General features: G+C 40.7%; 4 non-coding genes across 4 annotated transcripts; all 4 read left to right on the top strand.

Annotated features, from left to right (window-relative positions):
- Positions 1 to 3,175: 3,175 nt before the first annotated feature.
- On the top strand, positions 3,176 to 3,248 carry TRNAN-AUU (transfer RNA asparagine (anticodon AUU)). Its single transcript has one exon. It is a non-coding gene; the product is annotated as a tRNA-Asn (tRNA).
- An 11,818-nt stretch (positions 3,249 to 15,066) lies between these two features.
- On the top strand, positions 15,067 to 15,139 carry TRNAN-AUU (transfer RNA asparagine (anticodon AUU)). Its single transcript has one exon. It is a non-coding gene; the product is annotated as a tRNA-Asn (tRNA).
- A 6,292-nt stretch (positions 15,140 to 21,431) lies between these two features.
- On the top strand, positions 21,432 to 21,504 carry TRNAN-AUU (transfer RNA asparagine (anticodon AUU)). The gene has a single exon. It is a non-coding gene; the product is annotated as a tRNA-Asn (tRNA).
- Positions 21,505 to 23,116: 1,612 nt separating this feature from the next.
- On the top strand, positions 23,117 to 23,189 carry TRNAK-UUU (transfer RNA lysine (anticodon UUU)). The gene has a single exon. It is a non-coding gene; the product is annotated as a tRNA-Lys (tRNA).
- Positions 23,190 to 25,217: the final 2,028 nt, after the last annotated feature.

Here is a 25,217-nt window from a genome sequence, read left to right as displayed (position 1 = left end):
TCCTAGATGCTGCAAATCTCTACATCTGGATAAGGAATGACTGAAAAAGTTATGTCTCCAGTGTCAAAATGTGTGTAATGCACTAGTAATTAATTTCCTTTATTGACCAGTGAGGTAGCCATGTATGGAGGTGCTGTAGAGTGAAAATCAAGTTTCAAATGGGCAGTGATCCATGTGCCTGGATAGCTCAGTCGGTAGAGCATCAGACTTTTAATCTGAGGGTCCAGGGTTCAAGTCCCTGTTGCATCTGGTCTCCTTTCCTTCCTCATGTAATCATTTAGAAGTGAAATCCACTTTTTTTAAGGCTGGGCTTCTGTTGCAATATAACTTTTCAAAATGTTTTCCAATTGACTGAAACTCCATTGCACAAAACGAGCATGTCAGTAATCGACGATTTAGAGTGGACTGCATTGCCCAGTGTGTGCATTGAGGAGAACATGTACGTCTTTACTGGGGGAGCAAGTTTGCACTCATGAATGTGGCAAAACATTCAAATCCGTGGGGTGGATGACCATTAAAGTCCTAGATGCTGCAAATCTCTATATCTGGATACGGAATGACTGAAAAAAGTCATGTCTCCAGTGTCAAAATGTGTGTAATGCACTAGTAATTCATTTCCTTTATTGACCAGTGAGGTAGCCATGTATGGAGGTGCTGTAGAGTGAAAATCAAGTTTCAAATGGGCAGTGATCCTGTGGGTCCAGGATTCAAGTCCCTGTTCAAGCGTACCTTTGCTTCTTTTACAAAAAATTAAGCAGGAAATATGAATTGCTCATTCGAATATGTGTTATTTCTGATGGCATCTCAACCTTGGGCAATATGACTCTAAGGTAGTGGAGACCAGAGTTCTTGGGTGCTTTGCCAACATTTCAAGCCTGACTGTGCTTCTAAATAGCATGAAATAGCAATCTTTGTACAAAGTTTTAATATTGGGGAGACAGATTGGTCGAAAAAAAAGCAGACAGGCGCTGCTGAGATTCGAACTCAGGATCTCCTTTTTACTAGACAGGCGCTTTAACCAACTAAGCCACAGCACCTTTTTTGCATCTGGTCTCCTTTCCTTCCTCATGTAATCATTTAGAAGTGAAATCCACTTTTTTTAAGGCTGGGCTTCTGTTGCAATATAACTTTTCAAGATGTTTTCCAATTGACTGAAACTCCATTGCACAAAACGAGCATGTCATTAATCGTCGATTTAGAGTGGACTGCATTGCCCAGTGTGTGCATTGAGGAGCACATGTTCGTCTTTACTGGGGAGCAACTTTGCACTCATGAATGTGGCAAAACATTCAAATCCGTAAGTGGGTGAACATTAAAGTCCTAGATGCTGCAAATCTCTATATCTGGATACTGAATGACTGAAAAAAGTTATGTCTCCAGTGTCAAAATGTGTGTAATGCACTAGTAATTCATTTCCTTTATTGACCAGTGAGGTAGCCATGTATGGAGGTGCTGTAGAGTGAAAATCAAGTTTCAAATGGCAGTGATCCCTGTGCCTGGATAGCTCAGTCGGTAGAGCATCAGACTTTTAATTTGAGGGTCCAGGGTTCAAGTCCCTGGTCAGGCGTACCTTTGCTTCTTTTACAAAAAATTAAGCAGGAAATATGAATTGCTCATTCTAATATGTGCTATTTCTGATGGCATCGCAACCTTGGGCAATATGACTCTAAGGTAGTGGAGTCCAGAGTTCTTGGATGCTTTGCCAACATTTCAAGCCTGACTGTGCTTCTAAATAGCATGAAATAGCAATCTTTGTACAAAGTTTTAATATTGGGGAGACAGATTGGTCGAAAAAAAGCAGACAGGCGCTGCTGAGATTCGAACTCAGGATCTCCTGTTTACTAGACAGGCGCTTTAACCAACTAAGCCACAGCACCTTTTTTGCATCTGGTCTCCTTTCCTTCCTCATGTAATCATTTAGAAGTGAAATCCACTTTTTTAAGGGTGGGCTTCTGTTGCAATATAACTTTTCAAAATGTTTTCCAATTGACTGAAACTCCATTGCACAAAACGAGCATGTCATTAATCATCGATTTAGAGTGGACTGCATTGCCCAGTGTGTGCATTGAGGAGCACATGTTCGTCTTTACTGGGGAGCAAGTTTGCACTCATGAATGTGGCAAAACATTCAAATCCGTAAGTGGGTGAACATTAAAGTCCTAGATGCTGCAAATCTCTATATCTGGATACGGAATGACTGAAAAAAGTTATGTCTCCAGTGTCAAAATGTGTGTAATGCACTAGTAATTCATTTCCTTTATTGACCAGTGAGGTAGCCATGTATGGAGGTGCTGTAGAGTGAAAATCAAGTTTCAAATGGGCAGTGATCCCTGTGCCTGGATAGCTCAGTCGGTAGAGCATCAGACTTTTAATCTGAGGGTCCAGGGTTCAAGTCACTGTTCAGGTGTACCTTTGCTTCTTTTACAAAAAATTAAGCAGGAAATATGAATTGCTCATTCTAATATGTGCTATTTCTGATGGCATCGCAACCTTGGGCAATATGACTCTAAGGTAGTGGAGTCCAGAGTTCTTGGATGCTTTGCCAACATTTCAAGCCTGACTGTTGTTCTAAATAGCATGAAATAGCAATCTTTGTACAAAGTTTTAATATTGGGGAGACAGATTGGTCGAAAAAAAAGCAGACAGGCGCTGCTGAGATTCGAACTCAGGATCTCCTGTTTACTAGACAGGCGCTTTAACCAACTAAGCCTCAGCACCTTTTTTACATCTGGTCTCCTTTCCTTCCTCATGTAATCATATAGAAGTGAAATCCACTTTTTTAAGGCTGGGCTTCTGTTGCAATATAACTTTTCAAAATGTTTTCCAATTGACTGAAACTCCATTGCACAAAACGAGCATGTCATTAATCGTCGATTTAGAGTGGACTGCATTGCCCAGTGTGTGCATTGAGGAGCACATGTTCGTCTTTACTGGGGAGCAAGTTTGCACTCATGAATGTGGCAAAACATTCAAATCCGTAAGTGGGTGAACATTAAAGTCCTAGATGCTGCAAATCTCCATATCTGGATACGGAATGACTGAAAAAAGTTATGTCTCCAGTGTCAAAATGTGTGTAATGCACTAGTAATTCATTTCCTTTATTGACCAGTGAGGTAGCCATGTATGGAGGTGCTGTAGAGTGAAAATCAAGTTTCAAATGGGCAGTGATCCCTGTGCCTGGATAGCTCAGTAGGTAGAGCATCAGACTATTAATCTGAGGGTCCAGGGTTCAAGTCCCTGTTCAGGCGTATCTTTGCTTCTTTTACAAAAAATTTAGCAGGAAATATGAATTGCTCATTCTAATATGTGCTATTTCTGATGGCATCGCAACCTTGGGCAATATGACTCTAAGGTAGTGGAGTCCAGAATTATTGGATGCTTTGCCAACATTTCAAGCCTGACTGTGCTTCTAAATAGCATGAAATAACAATCTTTGTACAAAGTTTTAAAATTGGGGAGACAGATTGGTCGAAAAAAAAAGCAGACAGGCGCTGCTGAGATTCGAACTCCGGATCTCCTGTTTACTAGACAGGCGCTTTAACCAACTAAGCCACAGAACCTCTTTTGCATCTGGTCTCCTTTCCTTCCTCATGTAATCATTTAGAAGTGAAATTCACTTTTTTTAAGGCTGGGCTTCTGTTGCAATATAACTTTACAAAATGTTTTCCAATTGACTGAAACTCCATTGCACAAAACGAGCATGTCATTAATCGTCGATTTAGAGTGGACTGCATTGCCCAGTGTGTGCATTGAGGAGCACATGTTCGTCTTTACTGGGGAGCAAGTTTGCACTCATGAATGTGGCAAAACATTCAAATCCGTAAGTGGGTGAACATTAAAGTCCTAGATGCTGCAAATCTCTATATCTGGATACGGAATGACTGAAAAAAGTTATGTCTCCAGTGTCAAAATGTGTGTAATGCACTAGTAATTCATTTCCTTTATTGACCAGTGAGGTAGCCATGTATGGAGGTGCTGTAGAGTGAAAATCAAGTTTCAAATGGGCAGTGATCCCTGTGCCTGGATAGCTCAGTCGGTAGAGCATCAGACTTTTAATCTGAGGGTCCAGGGTTCAAGTCCCTGTTCACGTGTATCTTTGCTTCTTTTACAAAAAAATTAGCAGGAAATATGAATTGCTCATTCTAATATGTGCTAATTCTGATGGCATCGCAACCTTGGGCAATATGACTCTAAGGTAGTGGAGTCCAGAATTATTGGATGCTTTGCCAACATTTCAAGCCTGACTGTGCTTCTAAATAGCATGAAATAACAATCTTTTTACAAAGTTTTAAAATTGGGGAGACAGATTGGTCGAAAAAAAAGCAGACAGGCGCTGCTGAGATTCGAACTCTGGATCTCATGTTTACTAGACAGGCGCTTTAACCAACTAAGCCACAGCACCTCTTTTGCATCTGGTCTCCTTTCCTTCCTCATGTAATCATTTAGAAGTGAAATTCACTTTTTTTAAGGCTGGGCTTCTGTTGCAATATAACTTTACAAAATGTTTTCCAATTGACTGAAACTCCATTGCACAAAACGAGCATGTCATTAATCGTCGATTTAGAGTGGACTGCATTGCCCAGTGTGTGCATTGAGGAGCACATGTTAGTCTTTACTGGGGAGCAAGTTTGCACTCATGAAAGTGGCAAAACATTCAAATCCGTAAGTGGGTGAACATTAAAGTCCTAGATGCTGCAAATCTCTATATCTGGATACGGAATGACTGAAAAAAGTTATGTCTCCAGTGTCAAAATGTGTGTAATGCACTAGTAATTCATTTCCTTTATTGACCAGTGAGGTAGCCATGTATGGAGGTGCTGTAGAGTGAAAATCAAGTTTCACATGGGCAGTGATCCCTGTGCCTGGATAGCTCAGTCGGTAGAGCATCAGACTTTTAATCTGAGGGTTCAGGGTTCAAGTCCCTGTTCAGGCGTACCTTTGCTTCTTTTACAAAAAATTAAGCAGGAAATATGAATTGCTCATTCTAATATGTGCTATTTCTGTTGGCATCGCAACCTTGGGCAATATGACTCTAAGGTAGTGGAGTCCAGAGTTTTTGGATGCTTTGCCAACATTTCAAGCCTGACTGTGCTTCTAAATAGCATGAAATAGCAATCTTTGTACAAAGTTTTAATATTGGGGAGACAGATTGGTCGAAAAAAAAGCAGACAGGCGCTGCTGAGATTCGAACTCAGGATCTCCTGTTTACTAGACAGGCACTTTAACCAACTAAGCCACAGCACCTTTTTTGCATCTGGTCTCCTTTCCTTCCTCATGTAATCATTTAGAAGTGAAATCCATTTTTTTTAAGGCTGGGCTTCTGTTGCAATATAACTTTTCAAAATGTTTTCCAATTGACTGAAACTCCATTGCACAAAACGAGCATGTCATTAATCGTCGATTTAGAGTGGACTGCATTGCCCAGTGTGTGCATTGAGGAGCACATGTTCGTCTTTACTGGGGAGCAAGTTTGCACTCATGAATGTAGCAAAACATTCAAATCCGTAAGTGGGTGAACATTAAAGTCCTAGATGCTGCAAATCTCTATATCTGGATACGGAATGACTGAAAAAAGTTATGTCTCCAGTGTCAAAATGTGTGTAATGCACTAGTAATTCATTTCCTTTATTGACCAGTGAGGTAGCCATGTATGGAGGTGCTGTAGAGTGAAAATCAAGTTTCAAATGGGCAGTGATCCCTGTGCCTGGATAGCTCAGTCGGTAGAGCATCAGACTTTTAATCTGAGGGTCCAGGGTTCAAGTCACTGTTCAGGCGTACCTTTGCTTCTTTTACAAAAAATTAAGCAGGAAATATGAATTGCTCATTCTAATATGTGCTATTTCTGATGGCATCGCAACCTTGGGCAATATGACTCTAAGGTAGTGGAGTCCAGAGTTCTTGGATGCTTTGCCAACATTTCAAGCCTGACTGTGCTTCTAAATAGCATGAAATAGCAATCTTTGTACAAAGTTTTAATATTGGGGAGACAGATTGGTCGAAAAAAAGCAGACAGGCGCTGCTGAGATTCGAACTCAGGATCTCCTGTTTACTAGACAGGCGCTTTAACCAACTAAGCCACAGCACCTTTTTTGCATCTGGTCTCCTTTCCTTCCTCATGTAATCATTTAGAAGTGAAATCCACTTTTTTAAGGGTGGGCTTCTGTTGCAATATAACTTTTCAAAATGTTTTCCAATTGACTGAAACTCCATTGCACAAAACGAGCATGTCATTAATCATCGATTTAGAGTGGACTGCATTGCCCAGTGTGTGCATTGAGGAGCACATGTTCGTCTTTACTGGGGAGCAAGTTTGCACTCATGAATGTGGCAAAACATTCAAATCCGTAAGTGGGTGAACATTAAAGTCCTAGATGCTGCAAATCTCTATATCTGGATACGGAATGACTGAAAAAAGTTATGTCTCCAGTGTCAAAATGTGTGTAATGCACTAGTAATTCATTTCCTTTATTGACCAGTGAGGTAGCCATGTATGGAGGTGCTGTAGAGTGAAAATCAAGTTTCAAATGGGCAGTGATCCCTGTGCCTGGATAGCTCAGTCGGTAGAGCATCAGACTTTTAATCTGAGGGTCCAGGGTTCAAGTCACTGTTCAGGTGTACCTTTGCTTCTTTTACAAAAAATTAAGCAGGAAATATGAATTGCTCATTCTAATATGTGCTATTTCTGATGGCATCGCAACCTTGGGCAATATGACTCTAAGGTAGTGGAGTCCAGAGTTTTTGGATGCTTTGCCAACATTTCAAGCCTGACTGTGCTTCTAAATAGCATGAAATAGCAATCTTTGTACAAAGTTTTAATATTGGGGAGACAGATTGGTCGAAAAAAAAGCAGACATGCGCTGCTGAGATTCGAACTCAGGATCTCCTGTTTACTAGACAGGCGCTTTAACCAACTAAGCCACAGCACCTTTTTTGCATCTGGTCTCCTTTCCTTCCTCATGTAATCATTTAGAAGTGAAATCCATTTTTTTTAAGGCTGGGCTTCTGTTGCAATATAACTTTTCAAAATGTTTTCCAATTGACTGAAACTCCATTGCACAAAACGAGCATGTCATTAATCGTCGATTTAGAGTGGACTGCATTGTCCAGTGTGTGCATTGAGGAGCACATGTTCGTCTTTACTGGGGAGCAAGTTTGCACTCATGAATGTGGCAAAACATTCAAATCCGTAAGTGGGTGAACATTAAAGTCCTAGATGCTGCAAATCTCTATATCTGGATACGGAATGACTGAAAAAAGTTATGTCTCCAGTGTCAAAATGTGTGTAATGCACTAGTAATTCATTTCCTTTATTGACCAGTGAGGTAGCCATGTATGAAGGTGCTGTAGAGTGAAAATCAAGTTTCAAATGGGCAGTGATCCCTGTGCCTGGATAGCTCAGTCGGTAGAGTATCAGACTTTTAATCTGAGGGTCTAGGGTTCAAGTCCCTGCTCAGGCGTACCTTCGCTTCTTTTACAAAAAATTAAGCAGGAAATATGAATTGCTCATTCTAATATGTGCTATTTCTGATGGCATCGCAACCTTGGGCAATATGACTCTAAGGTAGTGGAGTCCAGAGTTTTTGGATGCTTTGCCAACATTTCAAGCCTGACTGTGCTTCTAAATAGCATGAAATAGCAATCTTTGTACAAAGTTTTAATATTGGGGAGACAGATTGGTCGAAAAAAAAGCAGACAGGCGCTGCTGAGATTCGAACTCAGGATCTCCTGTTTACTAGACAGGCGCTTTAACCAACTAAGCCACAGCACCTTTTTTGCATCTGGTCTCCTTTCCTTCCTCATGTAATCATTTAGAAGTGAAATCCATTTTTTTTAAGGCTGGGCTTCTGTTGCAATATAACTTTTCAAAATGTTTTCCAATTGACGGAAACTCCATTGCACAAAACGAGCATGTCATTAATCGTCGATTTAGAGCGGACTGCATTGCCCAGTGTGTGCATTGAGGAGCACATGTACGTCTTTACTGGGGAGTAAGTTTGCACTCATGAATGTGGCAAAACATTCAAATCCGTAAGTGGGTGACAATTAAAGTCCTAGATGCTGCAAATCTCTACATCTGGATAAGGAATGACTGAAAAAGTTATGTCTCCAGTGTCAAAATGTGTGTAATGCACTAGTAATTAATTTCCTTTATTGACCAGTGAGGTAGCCATGTATGGAGGTGCTGTAGAGTGAAAATCAAGTTTCAAATGGGCAGTGATCCATGTGCCTGGATAGCTCAGTCGGTAGAGCATCAGACTTTTAATCTGAGGGTCCAGGGTTCAAGTCCCTGTTGCATCTGGTCTCCTTTCCTTCCTCATGTAATCATTTAGAAGTGAAATCCACTTTTTTTGAAGGCTGGGCTTCTGTTGCAATATAACTTTTCAAAATGTTTTCCAATTGACTGAAACTCCATTGCACAAAACGAGCATGTCAGTAATCGACGATTTAGAGTGGACTGCATTGCCCAGTGTGTGCATTGAGGAGAACATGTACGTCTTTACTGGGGGAGCAAGTTTGCACTCATGAATGTGGCAAAACATTCAAATCCGTGGGGTGGATGACCATTAAAGTCCTAGATGCTGCAAATCTCTATATCTGGATACGGAATGACTGAAAAAAGTCATGTCTCCAGTGTCAAAATGTGTGTAATGCACTAGTAATTCATTTCCTTTATTGACCAGTGAGGTAGCCATGTATGGAGGTGCTGTAGAGTGAAAATCAAGTTTCAAATGGGCAGTGATCCTGTGGGTCCAGGATTCAAGTCCCTGTTCAAGCGTACCTTTGCTTCTTTTACAAAAAATTAAGCAGGAAATATGAATTGCTCATTCGAATATGTGTTATTTCTGATGGCATCTCAACCTTGGGCAATATGACTCTAAGGTAGTGGAGACCAGAGTTCTTGGGTGCTTTGCCAACATTTCAAGCCTGACTGTGCTTCTAAATAGCATGAAATAGCAATCTTTGTACAAAGTTTTAATATTGGGGAGACAGATTGGTCGAAAAAAAAGCAGACAGGCGCTGCTGAGATTCGAACTCAGGATCTCCTTTTTACTAGACAGGCGCTTTAACCAACTAAGCCACAGCACCTTTTTTGCATCTGGTCTCCTTTCCTTCCTCATGTAATCATTTAGAAGTGAAATCCACTTTTTTTAAGGCTGGGCTTCTGTTGCAATATAACTTTTCAAGATGTTTTCCAATTGACTGAAACTCCATTGCACAAAACGAGCATGTCATTAATCGTCGATTTAGAGTGGACTGCATTGCCCAGTGTGTGCATTGAGGAGCACATGTTCGTCTTTACTGGGGAGCAACTTTGCACTCATGAATGTGGCAAAACATTCAAATCCGTAAGTGGGTGAACATTAAAGTCCTAGATGCTGCAAATCTCTATATCTGGATACGGAATGACTGAAAAAAGTTATGTCTCCAGTGTCAAAATGTGTGTAATGCACTAGTAATTCATTTCCTTTATTGACCAGTGAGGTAGCCATGTATGGAGGTGCTGTAGAGTGAAAATCAAGTTTCAAATGGCAGTGATCCCTGTGCCTGGATAGCTCAGTCGGTAGAGCATCAGACTTTTAATTTGAGGGTCCAGGGTTCAAGTCCCTGGTCAGGCGTACCTTTGCTTCTTTTACAAAAAATTAAGCAGGAAATATGAATTGCTCATTCTAATATGTGCTATTTCTGATGGCATCGCAACCTTGGGCAATATGACTCTAAGGTAGTGGAGTCCAGAGTTCTTGGATGCTTTGCCAACATTTCAAGCCTGACTGTGCTTCTAAATAGCATGAAATAGCAATCTTTGTACAAAGTTTTAATATTGGGGAGACAGATTGGTCGAAAAAAAGCAGACAGGCGCTGCTGAGATTCGAACTCAGGATCTCCTGTTTACTAGACAGGCGCTTTAACCAACTAAGCCACAGCACCTTTTTTGCATCTGGTCTCCTTTCCTTCCTCATGTAATCATTTAGAAGTGAAATCCACTTTTTTAAGGGTGGGCTTCTGTTGCAATATAACTTTTCAAAATGTTTTCCAATTGACTGAAACTCCATTGCACAAAACGAGCATGTCATTAATCATCGATTTAGAGTGGACTGCATTGCCCAGTGTGTGCATTGAGGAGCACATGTTCGTCTTTACTGGGGAGCAAGTTTGCACTCATGAATGTGGCAAAACATTCAAATCCGTAAGTGGGTGAACATTAAAGTCCTAGATGCTGCAAATCTCTATATCTGGATACGGAATGACTGAAAAAAGTTATGTCTCCAGTGTCAAAATGTGTGTAATGCACTAGTAATTCATTTCCTTTATTGACCAGTGAGGTAGCCATGTATGGAGGTGCTGTAGAGTGAAAATCAAGTTTCAAATGGGCAGTGATCCCTGTGCCTGGATAGCTCAGTCGGTAGAGCATCAGACTTTTAATCTGAGGGTCCAGGGTTCAAGTCACTGTTCAGGTGTACCTTTGCTTCTTTTACAAAAAATTAAGCAGGAAATATGAATTGCTCATTCTAATATGTGCTATTTCTGATGGCATCGCAACCTTGGGCAATATGACTCTAAGGTAGTGGAGTCCAGAGTTTTTGGATGCTTTGCCAACATTTCAAGCCTGACTGTGCTTCTAAATAGCATGAAATAGCAATCTTTGTACAAAGTTTTAATATTGGGGAGACAGATTGGTCGAAAAAAAAGCAGACATGCGCTGCTGAGATTCGAACTCAGGATCTCCTGTTTACTAGACAGGCGCTTTAACCAACTAAGCCACAGCACCTTTTTTGCATCTGGTCTCCTTTCCTTCCTCATGTAATCATTTAGAAGTGAAATCCATTTTTTTTAAGGCTGGGCTTCTGTTGCAATATAACTTTTCAAAATGTTTTCCAATTGACTGAAACTCCATTGCACAAAACGAGCATGTCATTAATCGTCGATTTAGAGTGGACTGCATTGTCCAGTGTGTGCATTGAGGAGCACATGTTCGTCTTTACTGGGGAGCAAGTTTGCACTCATGAATGTGGCAAAACATTCAAATCCGTAAGTGGGTGAACATTAAAGTCCTAGATGCTGCAAATCTCTATATCTGGATACGGAATGACTGAAAAAAGTTATGTCTCCAGTGTCAAAATGTGTGTAATGCACTAGTAATTCATTTCCTTTATTGACCAGTGAGGTAGCCATGTATGAAGGTGCTGTAGAGTGAAAATCAAGTTTCAAATGGGCAGTGATCCCTGTGCCTGGATAGCTCAGTCGGTAGAGTATCAGACTTTTAATCTGAGGGTCTAGGGTTCAAGTCCCTGCTCAGGTGTACCTTCGCTTCTTTTACAAAAAATTAAGCAGGAAATATGAATTGCTCATTCTAATATGTGCTATTTCTGATGGCATCGCAACCTTGGGCAATATGACTCTAAGGTAGTGGAGTCCAGAGTTTTTGGATGCTTTGCCAACATTTCAAGCCTGACTGTGCTTCTAAATAGCATGAAATAGCAATCTTTGTACAAAGTTTTAATATTGGGGAGACAGATTGGTCGAAAAAAAAGCAGACAGGCGCTGCTGAGATTCGAACTCAGGATCTCCTGTTTACTAGACAGGCGCTTTAACCAACTAAGCCACAGCACCTTTTTTGCATCTGGTCTCCTTTCCTTCCTCATGTAATCATTTAGAAGTGAAATCCATTTTTTTTAAGGCTGGGCTTCTGTTGCAATATAACTTTTCAAAATGTTTTCCAATTGACGGAAACTCCATTGCACAAAACGAGCATGTCATTAATCGTCGATTTAGAGCGGACTGCATTGCCCAGTGTGTGCATTGAGGAGCACATGTACGTCTTTACTGGGGAGTAAGTTTGCACTCATGAATGTGGCAAAACATTCAAATCCGTAAGTGGGTGACAATTAAAGTCCTAGATGCTGCAAATCTCTACATCTGGATAAGGAATGACTGAAAAAGTTATGTCTCCAGTGTCAAAATGTGTGTAATGCACTAGTAATTAATTTCCTTTATTGACCAGTGAGGTAGCCATGTATGGAGGTGCTGTAGAGTGAAAATCAAGTTTCAAATGGGCAGTGATCCATGTGCCTGGATAGCTCAGTCGGTAGAGCATCAGACTTTTAATCTGAGGGTCCAGGGTTCAAGTCCCTGTTGCATCTGGTCTCCTTTCCTTCCTCATGTAATCATTTAGAAGTGAAATCCACTTTTTTTAAGGCTGGGCTTCTGTTGCAATATAACTTTTCAAAATGTTTTCCAATTGACTGAAACTCCATTGCACAAAACGAGCATGTCAGTAATCGACGATTTAGAGTGGACTGCATTGCCCAGTGTGTGCATTGAGGAGAACATGTACGTCTTTACTGGGGGAGCAAGTTTGCACTCATGAATGTGGCAAAACATTCAAATCCGTGGGGTGGATGACCATTAAAGTCCTAGATGCTGCAAATCTCTATATCTGGATACGGAATGACTGAAAAAAGTCATGTCTCCAGTGTCAAAATGTGTGTAATGCACTAGTAATTCATTTCCTTTATTGACCAGTGAGGTAGCCATGTATGGAGGTGCTGTAGAGTGAAAATCAAGTTTCAAATGGGCAGTGATCCTGTGGGTCCAGGATTCAAGTCCCTGTTCAAGCGTACCTTTGCTTCTTTTACAAAAAATTAAGCAGGAAATATGAATTGCTCATTCGAATATGTGTTATTTCTGATGGCATCTCAACCTTGGGCAATATGACTCTAAGGTAGTGGAGACCAGAGTTCTTGGGTGCTTTGCCAACATTTCAAGCCTGACTGTGCTTCTAAATAGCATGAAATAGCAATCTTTGTACAAAGTTTTAATATTGGGGAGACAGATTGGTCGAAAAAAAAGCAGACAGGCGCTGCTGAGATTCGAACTCAGGATCTCCTTTTTACTAGACAGGCGCTTTAACCAACTAAGCCACAGCACCTTTTTTGCATCTGGTCTCCTTTCCTTCCTCATGTAATCATTTAGAAGTGAAATCCACTTTTTTTAAGGCTGGGCTTCTGTTGCAATATAACTTTTCAAGATGTTTTCCAATTGACTGAAACTCCATTGCACAAAACGAGCATGTCATTAATCGTCGATTTAGAGTGGACTGCATTGCCCAGTGTGTGCATTGAGGAGCACATGTTCGTCTTTACTGGGGAGCAACTTTGCACTCATGAATGTGGCAAAACATTCAAATCCGTAAGTGGGTGAACATTAAAGTCCTAGATGCTGCAAATCTCTATATCTGGATACGGAATGACTGAAAAAAGTTATGTCTCCATTGTCAAAATGTGTGTAATGCACTAGTAATTCATTTCCTTTATTGACCAGTGAGGTAGCCATGTATGGAGGTGCTGTAGAGTGAAAATCAAGTTTCAAATGGCAGTGATCCCTGTGCCTGGATAGCTCAGTCGGTAGAGCATCAGACTTTTAATTTGAGGGTCCAGGGTTCAAGTCCCTGGTCAGGCGTACCTTTGCTTCTTTTACAAAAAATTAAGCAGGAAATATGAATTGCTCATTCTAATATGTGCTATTTCTGATGGCATCGCAACCTTGGGCAATATGACTCTAAGGTAGTGGAGTCCAGAGTTCTTGGATGCTTTGCCAACATTTCAAGCCTGACTGTGCTTCTAAATAGCATGAAATAGCAATCTTTGTACAAAGTTTTAATATTGGGGAGACAGATTGGTCGAAAAAAAGCAGACAGGCGCTGCTGAGATTCGAACTCAGGATCTCCTGTTTACTAGACAGGCGCTTTAACCAACTAAGCCACAGCACCTTTTTTGCATCTGGTCTCCTTTCCTTCCTCATGTAATCATTTAGAAGTGAAATCCACTTTTTTAAGGGTGGGCTTCTGTTGCAATATAACTTTTCAAAATGTTTTCCAATTGACTGAAACTCCATTGCACAAAACGAGCATGTCATTAATCATCGATTTAGAGTGGACTGCATTGCCCAGTGTGTGCATTGAGGAGCACATGTTCGTCTTTACTGGGGAGCAAGTTTGCACTCATGAATGTGGCAAAACATTCAAATCCGTAAGTGGGTGAACATTAAAGTCCTAGATGCTGCAAATCTCTATATCTGGATACGGAATGACTGAAAAAAGTTATGTCTCCAGTGTCAAAATGTGTGTAATGCACTAGTAATTCATTTCCTTTATTGACCAGTGAGGTAGCCATGTATGGAGGTGCTGTAGAGTGAAAATCAAGTTTCAAATGGGCAGTGATCCCTGTGCCTGGATAGCTCAGTCGGTAGAGCATCAGACTTTTAATCTGAGGGTCCAGGGTTCAAGTCACTGTTCAGGTGTACCTTTGCTTCTTTTACAAAAAATTAAGCAGGAAATATGAATTGCTCATTCTAATATGTGCTATTTCTGATGGCATCGCAACCTTGGGCAATATGACTCTAAGGTAGTGGAGTCCAGAGTTCTTGGATGCTTTGCCAACATTTCAAGCCTGACTGTTGTTCTAAATAGCATGAAATAGCAATCTTTGTACAAAGTTTTAATATTGGGGAGACAGATTGGTCGAAAAAAAAGCAGACAGGCGCTGCTGAGATTCGAACTCAGGATCTCCTGTTTACTAGACAGGCGCTTTAACCAACTAAGCCTCAGCACCTTTTTTACATCTGGTCTCCTTTCCTTCCTCATGTAATCATATAGAAGTGAAATCCACTTTTTTAAGGCTGGGCTTCTGTTGCAATATAACTTTTCAAAATGTTTTCCAATTGACTGAAACTCCATTGCACAAAACGAGCATGTCATTAATCGTCGATTTAGAGTGGACTGCATTGCCCAGTGTGTGCATTGAGGAGCACATGTTCGTCTTTACTGGGGAGCAAGTTTGCACTCATGAATGTGGCAAAACATTCAAATCCGTAAGTGGGTGAACATTAAAGTCCTAGATGCTGCAAATCTCCATATCTGGATACGGAATGACTGAAAAAAGTTATGTCTCCAGTGTCAAAATGTGTGTAATGCACTAGTAATTCATTTCCTTTATTGACCAGTGAGGTAGCCATGTATGGAGGTGCTGTAGAGTGAAAATCAAGTTTCAAATGGGCAGTGATCCCTGTGCCTGGATAGCTCAGTAGGTAGAGCATCAGACTATTAATCTGAGGGTCCAGGGTTCAAGTCCCTGTTCAGGCGTATCTTTGCTTCTTTTACAAAAAATTTAGCAGGAAATATGAATTGCTCATTCTAATATGTGCTATTTCTGATGGCATCGCAACCTTGGGCAATATGACTCTAAGGTAGTGGAGTCCAGAATTATTGGATGCTTTGCCAACATTTCAAGCCTGACTGTGCTTCTAAATAGCATGAAATAACAATCTTTGTACAAAGTTTTAAAATTGGGGAGACAGATTGGTCGAAAAAAAAAGCAGACAGGCGCTGCTGAGATTCGAACTCCGGATCTCCTGTTTACTAGACAGGCGCTTTAACCAACTAAGCCACAGAACCTCTTTTGCATCTGGTCTCCTTTCCTTCCTCATGTAATCATTTAGAAGTGAAATTCACTTTTTTTAAGGCTGGGCTTCTGTTGCAATATAACTTTACAAAATGTTTTCCAATTGACTGAAACTCCATTGCACAAAACGAGCATGTCATTAATCGTCGATTTAGAGTGGACTGCATTGCCCAGTGTGTGCATTGAGGAGCACATGTTCGTCTTTACTGGGGAGCAAGTTTGCACTCATGAATGTGGCAAAACATTCAAATCCGTAAGTGGGTGAACATTAAAGTCCTAGATGCTGCAAATCTCTATATCTGGATACGGAATGACTGAAAAAAGTTATGTCTCCAGTGTCAAAATGTGTGTAATGCACTAGTAATTCATTTCCTTTATTGACCAGTGAGGTAGCCATGTATGGAGGTGCTGTAGAGTGAAAATCAAGTTTCAAATGGGCAGTGATCCCTGTGCCTGGATAGCTCAGTCGGTAGAGCATCAGACTTTTAATCTGAGGGTCCAGGGTTCAAGTCCCTGTTCACGTGTATCTTTGCTTCTTTTACAAAAAAATTAGCAGGAAATATGAATTGCTCATTCTAATATGTGCTAATTCTGATGGCATCGCAACCTTGGGCAATATGACTCTAAGGTAGTGGAGTCCAGAATTATTGGATGCTTTGCCAACATTTCAAGCCTGACTGTGCTTCTAAATAGCATGAAATAACAATCTTTTTACAAAGTTTTAAAATTGGGGAGACAGATTGGTCGAAAAAAAAGCAGACAGGCGCTGCTGAGATTCGAACTCTGGATCTCATGTTTACTAGACAGGCGCTTTAACCAACTAAGCCACAGCACCTCTTTTGCATCTGGTCTCCTTTCCTTCCTCATGTAATCATTTAGAAGTGAAATTCACTTTTTTTAAGGCTGGGCTTCTGTTGCAATATAACTTTACAAAATGTTTTCCAATTGACTGAAACTCCATTGCACAAAACGAGCATGTCATTAATCGTCGATTTAGAGTGGACTGCATTGCCCAGTGTGTGCATTGAGGAGCACATGTTAGTCTTTACTGGGGAGCAAGTTTGCACTCATGAAAGTGGCAAAACATTCAAATCCGTAAGTGGGTGAACATTAAAGTCCTAGATGCTGCAAATCTCTATATCTGGATACGGAATGACTGAAAAAAGTTATGTCTCCAGTGTCAAAATGTGTGTAATGCACTAGTAATTCATTTCCTTTATTGACCAGTGAGGTAGCCATGTATGGAGGTGCTGTAGAGTGAAAATCAAGTTTCACATGGGCAGTGATCCCTGTGCCTGGATAGCTCAGTTGGTAGAGCATCAGACTTTTAATCTGAGGGTCCAGGGTTCAAGTCCCTGTTCAGGGGTACCTTTGCTTCTTTTACAAAAAATTAAGCAGGAAATATGAATTGCTCATTCTAATATGTGCTATTTCTGTTGGCATCGCAACCTTGGGCAATATGACTCTAAGGTAGTGGAGTCCAGAGTTTTTGGATGCTTTGCCAACATTTCAAGCCTGACTGTGCTTCTAAATAGCATGAAATAGCAATCTTTGTACAAAGTTTTAATATTGGGGAGACAGATTGGTCGAAAAAAAGCAGACAGGCGCTGCTGAGATTCGAACTCAGGATCTCCTGTTTACTAGACAGGCGCTTTAACCAACTAAGCCACAGCACCTTTTTTGCATCTGGTCTCCTTTCCTTCCTCATGTAATCATTTAGAAGTGAAATCCATTTTTTTTAAGGCTGGGCTTCTGTTGCAATATAACTTTTCAAAATGTTTTCCAATTGACTGAAACTCCATTGCACAAAACGAGCATGTCATTAATCGTCGATTTAGAGTGGACTGCATTGCCCAGTGTGTGCATTGAGGAGCACATGTTCGTCTTTACTGGGGAGCAAGTTTGCACTCATGAATGTAGCAAAACATTCAAATCCGTAAGTGGGTGAACATTAAAGTCCTAGATGCTGCAAATCTCTATATCTGGATACGGAATGACTGAAAAAAGTTATGTCTCCAGTGTCAAAATGTGTGTAATGCACTAGTAATTCATTTCCTTTATTGACCAGTGAGGTAGCCATGTATGGAGGTGCTGTAGAGTGAAAATCAAGTTTCAAATGGGCAGTGATCCCTGTGCCTGGATAGCTCAGTCGGTAGAGCATCAGACTTTTAATCTGAGGGTCCAGGGTTCAAGTCACTGTTCAGGCGTACCTTTGCTTCTTTTACAAAAAATTAAGCAGGAAATATGAATTGCTCATTCTAATATGTGCTATTTCTGATGGCATCGCAACCTTGGGCAATATGACTCTAAGGTAGTGGAGTCCAGAGTTTTTGGATGCTTTGCCAACATTTCAAGCCTGACTGTGCTTCTAAATAGCATGAAATAGCAATCTTTGTACAAAGTTTTAATATTGGGGAGACAGATTGGTCGAAAAAAAAGCAGACAGGCGCTGCTGAGATTCGAACTCAGGATCTCCTGTTTACTAGACAGGCGCTTTAACCAACTAAGCCACAGCACCTTTTTTGCATCTGGTCTCCTTTCCTTCCTCATGTAATCATTTAGAAGTGAAATCCATTTTTTTTAAGGCTGGGCTTCTGTTGCAATATAACTTTTCAAAATGTTTTCCAATTGACGGAAACTCCATTGCACAAAACGAGCATGTCATTAATCGTCGATTTAGAGCGGACTGCATTGCCCAGTGTGTGCATTGAGGAGCACATGTACGTCTTTACTGGGGAGTAAGTTTGCACTCATGAATGTGGCAAAACATTCAAATCCGTAAGTGGGTGACAATTAAAGTCCTAGATGCTGCAAATCTCTACATCTGGATAAGGAATGACTGAAAAAGTTATGTCTCCAGTGTCAAAATGTGTGTAATGCACTAGTAATTAATTTCCTTTATTGACCAGTGAGGTAGCCATGTATGGAGGTGCTGTAGAGTGAAAATCAAGTTTCAAATGGGCAGTGATCCATGTGCCTGGATAGCTCAGTCGGTAGAGCATCAGACTTTTAATCTGAGGGTCCAGGGTTCAAGTCCCTGTTGCATCTGGTCTCCTTTCCTTCCTCATGTAATCATTTAGAAGTGAAATCCACTTTTTTTAAGGCTGGGCTTCTGTTGCAATATAACTTTTCAAAATGTTTTCCAATTGACTGAAACTCCATTGCACAAAACGAGCATGTCAGTAATCGACGATTTAGAGTGGACTGCATTGCCCAGTGTGTGCATTGAGGAGAACATGTACGTCTTTACTGGGGGAGCAAGTTTGCACTCATGAATGTGGCAAAACATTCAAATCCGTGGGGTGGATGACCATTAAAGTCCTAGATGCTGCAAATCTCTATATCTGGATACGGAATGACTGAAAAAAGTCATGTCTCCAGTGTCAAAATGTGTGTAATGCACTAGTAATTCATTTCCTTTATTGACCAGTGAGGTAGCCATGTATGGAGGTGCTGTAGAGTGAAAATCAAGTTTCAAATGGGCAGTGATCCTGTGGGTCCAGGATTCAAGTCCCTGTTCAAGCGTACCTTTGCTTCTTTTACAAAAAATTAAGCAGGAAATATGAATTGCTCATTCGAATATGTGTTATTTCTGATGGCATCTCAACCTTGGGCAATATGACTCTAAGGTAGTGGAGACCAGAGTTCTTGGGTGCTTTGCCAACATTTCAAGCCTGACTGTGCTTCTAAATAGCATGAAATAGCAATCTTTGTACAAAGTTTTAATATTGGGGAGACAGATTGGTCGAAAAAAAAGCAGACAGGCGCTGCTGAGATTCGAACTCAGGATCTCCTTTTTACTAGACAGGCGCTTTAACCAACTAAGCCACAGCACCTTTTTTGCATCTGGTCTCCTTTCCTTCCTCATGTAATCATTTAGAAGTGAAATCCACTTTTTTTAAGGCTGGGCTTCTGTTGCAATATAACTTTTCAAGATGTTTTCCAATTGACTGAAACTCCATTGCACAAAACGAGCATGTCATTAATCGTCGATTTAGAGTGGACTGCATTGCCCAGTGTGTGCATTGAGGAGCACATGTTCGTCTTTACTGGGGAGCAACTTTGCACTCATGAATGTGCAAAACATTCAAATCCGTAAGTGGGTGAACATTAAAGTCCTAGATGCTGCAAATCTCTATATCTGGATACGGAATGACTGAAAAAAGTTATGTCTCCAGTGTCAAAATGTGTGTAATGCACTAGTAATTCATTTCCTTTATTGACCAGTGAGGTAGCCATGTATGGAGGTGCTGTAGAGTGAAAATCAAGTTTCAAATGGCAGTGATCCCTGTGCCTGGATAGCTCAGTCGGTAGAGCATCAGACTTTTAATTTGAGGGTCCAGGGTTCAAGTCCCTGGTCAGGCGTACCTTTGCTTCTTTTACAAAAAATTAAGCAGGAAATATGAATTGCTCATTCTAATATGTGCTATTTCTGATGGCATCGCAACCTTGGGCAATATGACTCTAAGGTAGTGGAGTCCAGAGTTCTTGGATGCTTTGCCAACATTTCAAGCCTGACTGTGCTTCTAAATAGCATGAAATAGCAATCTTTGTACAAAGTTTTAATATTGGGGAGACAGATTGGTCGAAAAAAAGCAGACAGGCGCTGCTGAGATTCGAACTCAGGATCTCCTGTTTACTAGACAGGCGCTTTAACCAACTAAGCCACAGCACCTTTTTTGCATCTGGTCTCCTTTCCTTCCTCATGTAATCATTTAGAAGTGAAATCCACTTTTTTAAGGGTGGGCTTCTGTTGCAATATAACTTTTCAAAATGTTTTCCAATTGACTGAAACTCCATTGCACAAAACGAGCATGTCATTAATCATCGATTTAGAGTGGACTGCATTGCCCAGTGTGTGCATTGAGGAGCACATGTTCGTCTTTACTGGGGAGCAAGTTTGCACTCATGAATGTGGCAAAACATTCAAATCCGTAAGTGGGTGAACATTAAAGTCCTAGATGCTGCAAATCTCTATATCTGGATACGGAATGACTGAAAAAAGTTATGTCTCCAGTGTCAAAATGTGTGTAATGCACTAGTAATTCATTTCCTTTATTGACCAGTGAGGTAGCCATGTATGGAGGTGCTGTAGAGTGAAAATCAAGTTTCAAATGGGCAGTGATCCCTGTGCCTGGATAGCTCAGTCGGTAGAGCATCAGACTTTTAATCTGAGGGTCCAGGGTTCAAGTCACTGTTCAGGTGTACCTTTGCTTCTTTTACAAAAAATTAAGCAGGAAATATGAATTGCTCATTCTAATATGTGCTATTTCTGATGGCATCGCAACCTTGGGCAATATGACTCTAAGGTAGTGGAGTCCAGAGTTCTTGGATGCTTTGCCAACATTTCAAGCCTGACTGTTGTTCTAAATAGCATGAAATAGCAATCTTTGTACAAAGTTTTAATATTGGGGAGACAGATTGGTCGAAAAAAAAGCAGACAGGCGCTGCTGAGATTCGAACTCAGGATCTCCTGTTTACTAGACAGGCGCTTTAACCAACTAAGCCTCAGCACCTTTTTTACATCTGGTCTCCTTTCCTTCCTCATGTAATCATATAGAAGTGAAATCCACTTTTTTAAGGCTGGGCTTCTGTTGCAATATAACTTTTCAAAATGTTTTCCAATTGACTGAAACTCCATTGCACAAAACGAGCATGTCATTAATCGTCGATTTAGAGTGGACTGCATTGCCCAGTGTGTGCATTGAGGAGCACATGTTCGTCTTTACTGGGGAGCAAGTTTGCACTCATGAATGTGGCAAAACATTCAAATCCGTAAGTGGGTGAACATTAAAGTCCTAGATGCTGCAAATCTCCATATCTGGATACGGAATGACTGAAAAAAGTTATGTCTCCAGTGTCAAAATGTGTGTAATGCACTAGTAATTCATTTCCTTTATTGACCAGTGAGGTAGCCATGTATGGAGGTGCTGTAGAGTGAAAATCAAGTTTCAAATGGGCAGTGATCCCTGTGCCTGGATAGCTCAGTAGGTAGAGCATCAGACTATTAATCTGAGGGTCCAGGGTTCAAGTCCCTGTTCAGGCGTATCTTTGCTTCTTTTACAAAAAATTTAGCAGGAAATATGAATTGCTCATTCTAATATGTGCTATTTCTGATGGCATTGCAACCTTGGGCAATATGACTCTAAGGTAGTGGAGTCCAGAATTATTGGATGCTTTGCCAACATTTCAAGCCTGACTGTGCTTCTAAATAGCATGAAATAACAATCTTTGTACAAAGTTTTAAAATTGGGGAGACAGATTGGTCGAAAAAAAAAGCAGACAGGCGCTGCTGAGATTCGAACTCCGGATCTCCTGTTTACTAGACAGGCGCTTTAACCAACTAAGCCACAGAACCTCTTTTGCATCTGGTCTCCTTTCCTTCCTCATGTAATCATTTAGAAGTGAAATTCACTTTTTTTAAGGCTGGGCTTCTGTTGCAATATAACTTTACAAAATGTTTTCCAATTGACTGAAACTCCATTGCACAAAACGAGCATGTCATTAATCGTCGATTTAGAGTGGACTGCATTGCCCAGTGTGTGCATTGAGGAGCACATGTTCGTCTTTACTGGGGAGCAAGTTTGCACTCATGAATGTGGCAAAACATTCAAATCCGTAAGTGGGTGAACATTAAAGTCCTAGATGCTGCAAATCTCTATATCTGGATACGGAATGACTGAAAAAAGTTATGTCTCCAGTGTCAAAATGTGTGTAATGCACTAGTAATTCATTTCCTTTATTGACCAGTGAGGTAGCCATGTATGGAGGTGCTGTAGAGTGAAAATCAAGTTTCAAATGGGCAGTGATCCCTGTGCCTGGATAGCTCAGTCGGTAGAGCATCAGACTTTTAATCTGAGGGTCCAGGGTTCAAGTCCCTGTTCACGTGTATCTTTGCTTCTTTTACAAAAAAATTAGCAGGAAATATGAATTGCTCATTCTAATATGTGCTAATTCTGATGGCATCGCAACCTTGGGCAATATGACTCTAAGGTAGTGGAGTCCAGAATTATTGGATGCTTTGCCAACATTTCAAGCCTGACTGTGCTTCTAAATAGCATGAAATAACAATCTTTTTACAAAGTTTTAAAATTGGGGAGACAGATTGGTCGAAAAAAAAGCAGACAGGCGCTGCTGAGATTCGAACTCTGGATCTCATGTTTACTAGACAGGCGCTTTAACCAACTAAGCCACAGCACCTCTTTTGCATCTGGTCTCCTTTCCTTCCTCATGTAATCATTTAGAAGTGAAATTCACTTTTTTTAAGGCTGGGCTTCTGTTGCAATATAACTTTACAAAATGTTTTCCAATTGACTGAAACTCCATTGCACAAAACGAGCATGTCATTAATCGTCGATTTAGAGTGGACTGCATTGCCCAGTGTGTGCATTGAGGAGCACATGTTAGTCTTTACTGGGGAGCAAGTTTGCACTCATGAAAGTGGCAAAACATTCAAATCCGTAAGTGGGTGAACATTAAAGTCCTAGATGCTGCAAATCTCTATATCTGGATACGGAATGACTGAAAAAAGTTATGTCTCCAGTGTCAAAATGTGTGTAATGCACTAGTAATTCATTTCCTTTATTGACCAGTGAGGTAGCCATGTATGGAGGTGCTGTAGAGTGAAAATCAAGTTTCACATGGGCAGTGATCCCTGTGCCTGGATAGCTCAGTCGGTAGAGCATCAGACTTTTAATCTGAGGGTCCAGGGTTCAAGTCCCTGTTCAGGCGTACCTTTGCTTCTTTTACAAAAAATTAAGCAGGAAATATGAATTGCTCATTCTAATATGTGCTATTTCTGTTGGCATCGCAACCTTGGGCAATATGACTCTAAGGTAGTGGAGTCCAGAGTTTTTGGATGCTTTGCCAACATTTCAAGCCTGACTGTGCTTCTAAATAGCATGAAATAGCAATCTTTGTACAAAGTTTTAATATTGGGGAGACAGATTGGTCGAAAAAAAAGCAGACAGGCGCTGCTGAGATTCGAACTCAGGATCTCCTGTTTACTAGACAGGCACTTTAACCAACTAAGCCACAGCACCTTTTTTGCATCTGGTCTCCTTTCCTTCCTCATGTAATCATTTAGAAGTGAAATCCATTTTTTTTAAGGCTGGGCTTCTGTTGCAATATAACTTTTCAAAATGTTTTCCAATTGACTGAAACTCCATTGCACAAAACGAGCATGTCATTAATCGTCGATTTAGAGTGGACTGCATTGCCCAGTGTGTGCATTGAGGAGCACATGTTCGTCTTTACTGGGGAGCAAGTTTGCACTCATGAATGTAGCAAAACATTCAAATCCGTAAGTGGGTGAACATTAAAGTCCTAGATGCTGCAAATCTCTATATCTGGATACGGAATGACTGAAAAAAGTTATGTCTCCAGTGTCAAAATGTGTGTAATGCACTAGTAATTCATTTCCTTTATTGACCAGTGAGGTAGCCATGTATGGAGGTGCTGTAGAGTGAAAATCAAGTTTCAAATGGGCAGTGATCCCTCTGCCTGGATAGCTCAGTCGGTAGAGCATCAGACTTTTAATCTGAGGGTCCAGGGTTCAAGTCACTGTTCAGGCGTACCTTTGCTTCTTTTACAAAAAATTAAGCAGGAAATATGAATTGCTCATTCTAATATGTGCTATTTCTGATGGCATCGCAACCTTGGGCAATATGACTCTAAGGTAGTGGAGTCCAGAGTTTTTGGATGCTTTGCCAACATTTCAAGCCTGACTGTGCTTCTAAATAGCATGAAATAGCAATCTTTGTACAAAGTTTTAATATTGGGGAGACAGATTGGTCGAAAAAAAAGCAGACAGGCGCTGCTGAGATTCGAACTCAGGATCTCCTGTTTACTAGACAGGCGCTTTAACCAACTAAGCCACAGCACCTTTTTTGCATCTGGTCTCCTTTCCTTCCTCATGTAATCATTTAGAAGTGAAATCCATTTTTTTTAAGGCTGGGCTTCTGTTGCAATATAACTTTTCAAAATGTTTTCCAATTGACTGAAACTCCATTGCACAAAACGAGCATGTCATTAATCGTCGATTTAGAGTGGACTGCATTGCCCAGTGTGTGCATTGAGGAGCACATGTTCGTCTTTACTGGGGAGCAACTTTGCACTCATGAATGTGCAAAACATTCAAATCCGTAAGTGGGTGAACATTAAAGTCCTAGATGCTGCAAATCTCTATATCTGGATACGGAATGACTGAAAAAAGTTATGTCTCCAGTGTCAAAATGTGTGTAATGCACTAGTAATTCATTTCCTTTATTGACCAGTGAGGTAGCCATGTATGGAGGTGCTGTAGAGTGAAAATCAAGTTTCAAATGGCAGTGATCCCTGTGCCTGGATAGCTCAGTCGGTAGAGCATCAGACTTTTAATTTGAGGGTCCAGGGTTCAAGTCCCTGGTCAGGCGTACCTTTGCTTCTTTTACAAAAAATTAAGCAGGAAATATGAATTGCTCATTCTAATATGTGCTATTTCTGATGGCATCGCAACCTTGGGCAATATGACTCTAAGGTAGTGGAGTCCAGAGTTCTTGGATGCTTTGCCAACATTTCAAGCCTGACTGTGCTTCTAAATAGCATGAAATAGCAATCTTTGTACAAAGTTTTAATATTGGGGAGACAGATTGGTCGAAAAAAAGCAGACAGGCGCTGCTGAGATTCAAACTCAGGATCTCCTGTTTACTAGACAGGCGCTTTAACCAACTAAGCCACAGCACCTTTTTTGCATCTGGTCTCCTTTCCTTCCTCATGTAA

This window comes from Ambystoma mexicanum, unplaced genomic scaffold (assembly GCF_040938575.1).
Source record: "Ambystoma mexicanum isolate Mex_15411 unplaced genomic scaffold, UKY_AmexF1_1 Mex_scaf1, whole genome shotgun sequence".
Classification (NCBI taxonomy): Eukaryota; Metazoa; Chordata; class Amphibia; order Caudata; family Ambystomatidae; genus Ambystoma; species Ambystoma mexicanum.
Note: the sequence above shows the minus strand (reverse complement) of the source record. Positions and strands in the feature narration are given on the sequence as shown.